The sequence below is a fragment of the Apteryx rowi genome, unplaced genomic scaffold (genome assembly GCF_003343035.1).
Source record: "Apteryx rowi isolate R43461 unplaced genomic scaffold, aptRow1 scaffold_4, whole genome shotgun sequence".
Classification (NCBI taxonomy): Eukaryota; Metazoa; Chordata; class Aves; order Apterygiformes; family Apterygidae; genus Apteryx; species Apteryx rowi.
The window spans coordinates 4,464,887-4,472,449 of NW_020450529.1; positions in this window are offsets into that span (position 1 = coordinate 4,464,887).

The window sequence follows — 7,563 nt, forward strand, 5'->3', positions numbered from 1 at the left end:
TTATGAGGCAAATAGCATTATGTTTGCAAGCACAGATGACAGTGTTCACAAGAAAGGCAAGAGCTTTTTTTTTATTGAAGATGTATTAGTATATCATTTTCATATACAGGTAAAATGAAATACTACTACTTTGTATGGTTAAGTTATATCACATCTTTTCATATCATCTCTCTTCCCTCCTGCTGCATACTGCCCACAGGGTACCACATACAACAGTATTACCATTGGAAAGCCAAATATGCAGGAAGTATGTTGACTTTCTGTATGTAAAGGGTTTGAAGCATTGTTTATAGCCAACTGCCACATGCTACTATTTAGTGACAAATTTAAGAGTGCTATCATAGTATGAGCTTGGCCTTCAAGGGAAATCAATGCTAAATTTCTCTTTTCAATATTCTGTTGTCACTGACCTTCTCTCCACTTTATCCCAAGTTGGATAATATATTTCAAAGATTAAAATAATTTTTTTTTTTTTTAACTAACCAAACGCTTTAAAATTTTCAGACTGGGACAAGGTCTATTTATCAAGGCCACTGGAGTAACAGTCAGAAAAGATCATAATACATTCTTTGTAAGGCCTATGCATAGCTGAGTATCAAGTATCTCAGAGAGAAATACACCAAGTGAAGAAAAGGAAATAAAGAATTGCTCTGGACCACAGATATCATCTGAACAATGATTGTTATTTATGTGAGATAAAGCCAGAGCTTCCACTCAGGAAGTGTGATGAGTTACAAACTGCATTCTGAAAGCAGGTCTAAGCCTGAGGTGGATGACTGTTTACTCTGCATGGATTGGACCAAGCTAAGCAGGGAACAGTTTGTATAAGCTACCTTTAACAGGGTCTGGCAAAGGTCAGAATAGATAAGCTGGGCTGTGGAGCAATTCCTAGGACACCATTTTCTGCCCGTTTTATAATGACTCACTCAGGACATTGAACTGATCATGGCCTAATAAAGGACTTTCCTTATGAAGAGCACAAGCAAATGATGGGACATCCTTTGTTAAAGGGAGACAAAAGCTCTTGGTAGAAAGTGGACAGAAATGGCAGTTTTTCTAGTGATGAATTTTGGAGAGACAACTGAGGCTGTGTCAGTTTTAAACACATATTAGTGGTTCAATACTGTTTACTCCTTTTGAAGACACTGGGAGCTACTGACAGTCTGTGCTTCACAAGACAGGTAAGAATCACGCAGGTGTATGCTATGAGAAAGGCCACAAAATTAATCCAAGATCACAGATCAAGTCACATAGTTGCCTGTTTATATYTGGAGTAATATGGTAAATAACAAAGCTAAATTCAAAGCATAGTTGAGGCAAATATATAGATATGTGTGTGTGCGTGTGTGTACATATATATATGTGTGTGTGTACATATATGACTGCTACAAAACAACACTAAAATACGTGGGTTTTATACGTGTATAAAAAATATCTAGCTCATTTTAGCAGCTCACAGACTATTCTTGACCAACCTAARTCTGGAATGCAGGAAAACCAGATGACATGTAACTTGCAGCATTTCCGATCATCATTTAACACAAGAATAYACACACAAAAAAGGTTCTTAAGGTACCTCTTTATTCTACAATAATCAAAAATATTATTTTGGAAATAACAGCTTTTATCACGGAACTGCAGCATGCATCAGATACACTGTGCATTGAGCTTAGAGGAAGAATGAGGTAAATGACATATGGATGGTTAATAACATCTCAGAGGAGTCACATTCACAGTCACAGTCAGCAGATTAACACTTTAACAAGAAGCTGTTCCCAGTGGGATTACCTCCTTCAGATAACTGAGAAAACACTTCTAGCTGTGACAAGGAAGAGGAAAATGAGGAACAGAAAAGTTCTTATCCTAGAACTTTTAATACCAATATCCATTGGACTTCAGTGATCTGTAATGTTTGTTTTAGGCATGGAAAAGATGTAACCTCATGTCTGCAGAACATTTACATAAGTGAATCTTTCCACCAACCAGTCTGATCCTTGGGAAAACTCCTATTCTAGGATCTACAGCACTTGCCTTCTGAAAGAGTTCCAATGTAGCTCCTATGTCACACAGTTCATATGCTATTGAAGTAACCAGCAGCAGAAGGATGAAGATGCAGAGGCTGTTGAGTATTTAGCATTTTTGTCTGTGGCAGACACACACCAACAAAAACTTTCTAATGCTAACATTAACAGGTTCACTGAAAGCCAGCTGCAGACCCCACTGATTCCATAACACAGACAGCATAACACTCATTTCTCACAGCCTGTCCTGAGCTACCTTCCTTGCAGCCCAGCAAGTGTACCTCTGGCTCCCAGCAATATGCAAATTTGGGATTTTGGGAAGGGAGGTGAGTTTCAACAGCATTCAGAGTATGCCAGGCACTCTCACCTGCACCAAAACCATTGAGAAAAAGCCTCAGCCTCCTTCAGCAGAAGTATCAATCTAACAGAAAAGCCTGCAACAACACTTGAAGACAAACAGAATCCTTCAAAATGACAATTACTTGTAATTCAGATACAAAAAGTAAGAGGAAGACGTTACTGCTGGATCACTTCTTCATAGTAGGATTTAAAATAACGAAGACAGCCAAGATTGCAGACAGGCTGTATCTCTTTCCTCAGTGACTAAAATCACTAGCATCAGACACTAAAGATTCATATTTATGCATATATTTGCATAATATTTTTCATACTTCTTCCCCTATAAGATAGACTGTCTTGAAATCTGAAATTATTTTTCATTGCATTTGGAAAAGGAAGGAGAATTCATCATAATGACTCACAAATATTTTTTAATTTAACATTTGATCAAATATCCTTTCACCTATTCGAACATTGACTGCGAAACAGTGATAGAGACATTTGTTTAAAGTCTAATATTCTTACAGTAGAAGAATCTGGACTCCATGTTCCTTATTAGATGACTTTTATATAAACACTGAAAAACTGCAGAGCGAAGATACTTTGATAAAACTAGGGTAAAATGTGGAACAAGTTTAAAATTATATATATATTTACACTGGGGAGAGAAAAAAGGTGACAGGTACTCTGTGTCAATCACAACTCTTTATGTTACTCAAAAATTATGTGCACAAAATTGAGAAGTTTCATGAAAGTGCACCTCATGCATTGGAAAAAGGAAAGCATATGGCCTAATTTTTAAAAATAGTCTGTATTCTGAGGAAAGATCTTTATAGTTCAACTTATAATAATGCCAAAGTCCAGGTAAAAACACTATTTTTATATAAATTATCTGCTCTTTTTCATGAGTAATGCTTGGCTTTCAAAAAGTTGGAACAGCATTCACATTGAGTCTTCCTTCTTGCCTTTAAAGTATTATTTTAAAAACTGCATATTTTCTTAGTTTTTAACTAAAATAGGTTCTTTTATTACCTTACGAACAGAAAAGCTGATTCTTAAGAAACTCTTCAACTGTTCTTTTTGCAGCTCCTGTAACCTTTATTTCAAGGTTTGTTTTGGTTTGACTTACACCAACCATACCTTCTCAGAAAGTACAATTTAATATATGCAAATATAGCAGGTAAAAAAAATTCACACACCCTTGGGCAGGGAGTATAAGGTAAGCTTCCTGCACTTTAAAGAAATACTGAGAATGACCAGCACCACTGTCTTGATGCACACTATGTTGAATTCTGTTGTTACATACAAATAAGAGCAGAAAATTCATTAGAGCGTTACTCAACTATTTTGCTTTTCTCACCCTCTCTCCTTATTTGAAGTGTTATGGCTTAAGCAAGCTGGTCTGATGATTTGAAAAGTTAGCATTTACTTTTATAGGTGCAATAGTTAAAATAATTTATCTGTTCACCTGTCATGATCCAAAGAGGATTTCTGGTAGAACATGAGCTCAACCAAGGCAAGCCAAGACCAACTACACTTTTGCTCCATCAGCTGCCASATCCTTGAGGTCTGTGAGGCATGGGAACAGGCACCAGACACAAAAATTGTTTCACCCTCTCCTTTCCTTTAGAGCATCCATTAACGAGACACACTTGCCAAAACTGGAAGCTAAAAAGACCCTATAAAAATTAATGTCCTTCCCACAAAAGGAAGAGATAAAGACACGCTGATGAGCCATTTTCAGACCCTAGCTTGCTTGATATACTAAGGTCCTCAAAGGGGGCCGGGGAGGCAGCTCTGGTACAGGGACCTGCAGAGCCCAGGGTGGTCTCAGGCTGAAATACCTGAGTGRCCCCTACTCTAAGGGGCAACAGGAGCATCCCAGTATGAGAGGCTCTTCACGCCCACCACCCGCCAAACGAGCGGTCTGCATATTGCAGATATTCACTGAGCATGCAGCACTCTCACAAACCATCAAGGTTCCAAAAAAACAAAAAAAACCCCCAAACCAAGAAAACTCAAAGAAAAACTAAAAAACACACCCCACTGCCTAGCAAAAACCTAATCTTCTCTCCCATACAGTTTTTTCCCCACTTTAAGCATTTAGCATTCAATAACTGTAAGCTTAGAAGTGCCTGCACTGTATTTGGTATTCTCTCCTTCGCAGCACCCCACTGCAGTGACACATGGCAGCTGGCAGCCCTGCACTGGCAGGAGCAAGCCAGAAGGCAGCAGACAGCCCTGGCCACTATACCCAGAGGGCTTGGGCGAGCCTACCTCCAAGTTTTACTACAAAACATTAAAATTAAGTCTTAGAGACAGGCTTTATTCAAACAGAAACCACAATTCTGAGCTGTAAAACACAACATGCGACCACACGGAGGGGGAGCTGGGGGCTAAAAGCCTGTACTTACCATGTCCTCCTCGCAAGGCAGCTCCTCTCCTCTCCTCTCCTCTCCTCTCCCTCACCTAGCACGCCTCAGCGCCTCCCCTGGTCACACCGCTGCGCGCTTCTCCCTCGCAGACACCATCCTGCCCCTTCTCCCGCAGAGCCAACGCCCTCCCGCGCCTCACAGCCGCTCCTCCCGCCCCCCGCTGCCTTCTGGAAGCTTCTCTCGCGGGCGGCTGCCTCCCTGTCAGGGCAGGGAGGGGCCCTTCCTCACGCCCTGAGGCGGCGGCTGGGAAACGTGCTCTGCGCTAAGGTACGGCCGGAACGGCAAGCAAGCAAATTACACATCGGCGCAACGGGTCGCGGCGTGGTCAGGGGAACGCCGTGCTCGGCCGCCTTTGTCCCCGCGCTTTTCCCTAGGCTGAGGGGAGGCCGCCATGTTCCTTCGCCCCAGGCCGCCATTTCGGGGTATGAGCGGAGCGTGCGCGCGCGTGGGGCCTTTTCCGCTGCCCTGCGGGAGCTGCTGCGCTCCCTGAGAGAGCACGCAGCGGAACCGTGAACTTTGTGGACTGTATATCAGGTGATCATGCACGCTTTACAGAATGTATCTTTATTTAGCCGTGGAAAAAGAAAAGGCTGTATTTTCAACATCAAAAGGGTTTTTTTTCCAGATTGGGAACTCTTTATTTCCCCTTGGGACAGTAATTGTAGTTAATCACCATCTTTTAATGATGGTACAACTGGCTATTCTGCATAACATCTTTCTGCATTATGTTGCTGTTATCCAGTAATTCTGTTTCTTTTCTGGTTCCCTGACAACATACACGCACAATATCCTTGGAGGATCAGGAGTTCCCATCGTGGTTTGGTTTGGTTTGGTTTTTGGTCCCCTAGACTGACTGAGCGCCCGCTGCGTCTTGGGTGGTATCGTAGGGCAGGAAAGCAGGGGAGTCTGCCTTACGTCTTCAGAGGGTGAACACGCAATTTTAAAAATTCTTGGGTTCTCTTTCTCMCTGTGAATTTAAAATCAGTGGAACTGAGGACGCTTAGTAGTTCATAAGAGTTGCTCAATGGTGTATATTATCTATGTTATCTTTGACATTGATCTCTTCAAGATACAGCTTTTGACTTCTATTTTACTGTGGAAAACCATGTATAATGATGGTGCTGCAGAATTTTTTTATGGCATTAAGCTTTTTTTGCATTGTATAAGTTAATATTCATCCAGCTGTTTGTGATTGCTCTTTTTAGATGATGCCCTCATCATGAGGCTGGCTCCTTTTAGCTTACTGATACAGTCCTTGAGTTGTGCCTAGATTGAAATGACACAGCTTCCAGATAGTTTTTTCTTGGCTGATGATCAAGCTGTCATTCATTCCTCTCATTCTTTTTGCACATATCATTGCTATGCAGAGTCTGTACTAAGTCTCCTCAGTGGTGTGTAATAGCTGAGAAACATAAGTTCCTGAAAAGGATGAGATTCACATTTACTTAGGAGCAGTGTAAGTTCTGTCCCACTGTAGCTATATTTTGAAGACTTTAACTTAAAACAAGGAATTTGTCTTGCACTCCTTCTCTACTTAGGCTTGAATTTAACCTTAGGTGGCTGCTTAATTTAATCTGTTTTATCCTTATTTTCAGAACTGAGAATTCCTAAACTAGGATTTTTTTTAGACAGAGCAGATGGTACTGTCTTTTACTAACCATTTTTCCTTCAAGGATAAAAAAATCAGTCAAATCCGAACTCCTTAAGTTAAATTAAATGTTTGGGGCCTCCCTGTACAATGGTACACCGTAACTACTTACTGAATAGCTGTTGGAAATGTACTCATTTTGAATTCCAATGATAATAAAGAGTTACAGTGCTTACTCCTTCATCTTGCTGAAAAAAAAACCTCACAGCATGTTAAAGAATAAAATGAGTTTACTTTGAGTACAAAGCAGAGGAAGACAAGTGCAAAAAAAGATTTCAAAAGGACAGAAAARCATTCTTAATTTGCAGGCAAGTCAAAACTGTTCTGCAGAAACCATAGTAGTCTAAAAATAAAAGGAAATCTGCACCCAAAATGGATTAAACAAATGAGAATGTAACTCAATGGATTTCCTTGTAAGTATAAATGGATGCCTGTAAGCCTATACTGAGATTAATACAGGAATCCTATGACAATGTAGGATGCAGAACTTGCAGAATTTTTCTGTTTTTTTCTCTACTTTCCTCACTCAAGCAATGAAGTTATGTTACGCTTGTCTTTTTAGTTTYCCAGACATGAAGACCAAGACCTTTTCCAGTAGATACTTATTCTAAACTTCTACATATTTTAAGCACACCTGTTTTTTCCTGAAATTTCATTATCTCTTTTTTTATTCTGTAAATCGCACATGAAAATACTAACTTTAGCAAAAAAAATTTTTAATTTTTCTTGTGATTCTTTTAATAGGAGAACAAATATTCTGGCATTCATTTTATAAGTGAGCACAGCAAATTCAACCTTGAAAATTCTACATTTGGAGGGGAAGAGGAAGTTACTGTCTCAGCCTAAAATTTTCAGTGTCATAAAATTCTCCCTGATTTCCAGTGTAGTCTGAGCACCTAGCATTCATAGACTTTGCTTGATTGTCACTTTTTTGTCTTAACACGTGCTTTGACTATCTGAAATACTAACTTATTACGTGAGACATCTTAAATGAGATATGGACATTCTACACAGTGAAAGTTTGGTAGAACAGGGTTTCTGACAGGGCAGTGTTTTCAAGATTGGGTAATTGGTGTGGTTTTTGTAAATAATAGCCCCAGTTGCTTGCTAGAAGTAAACT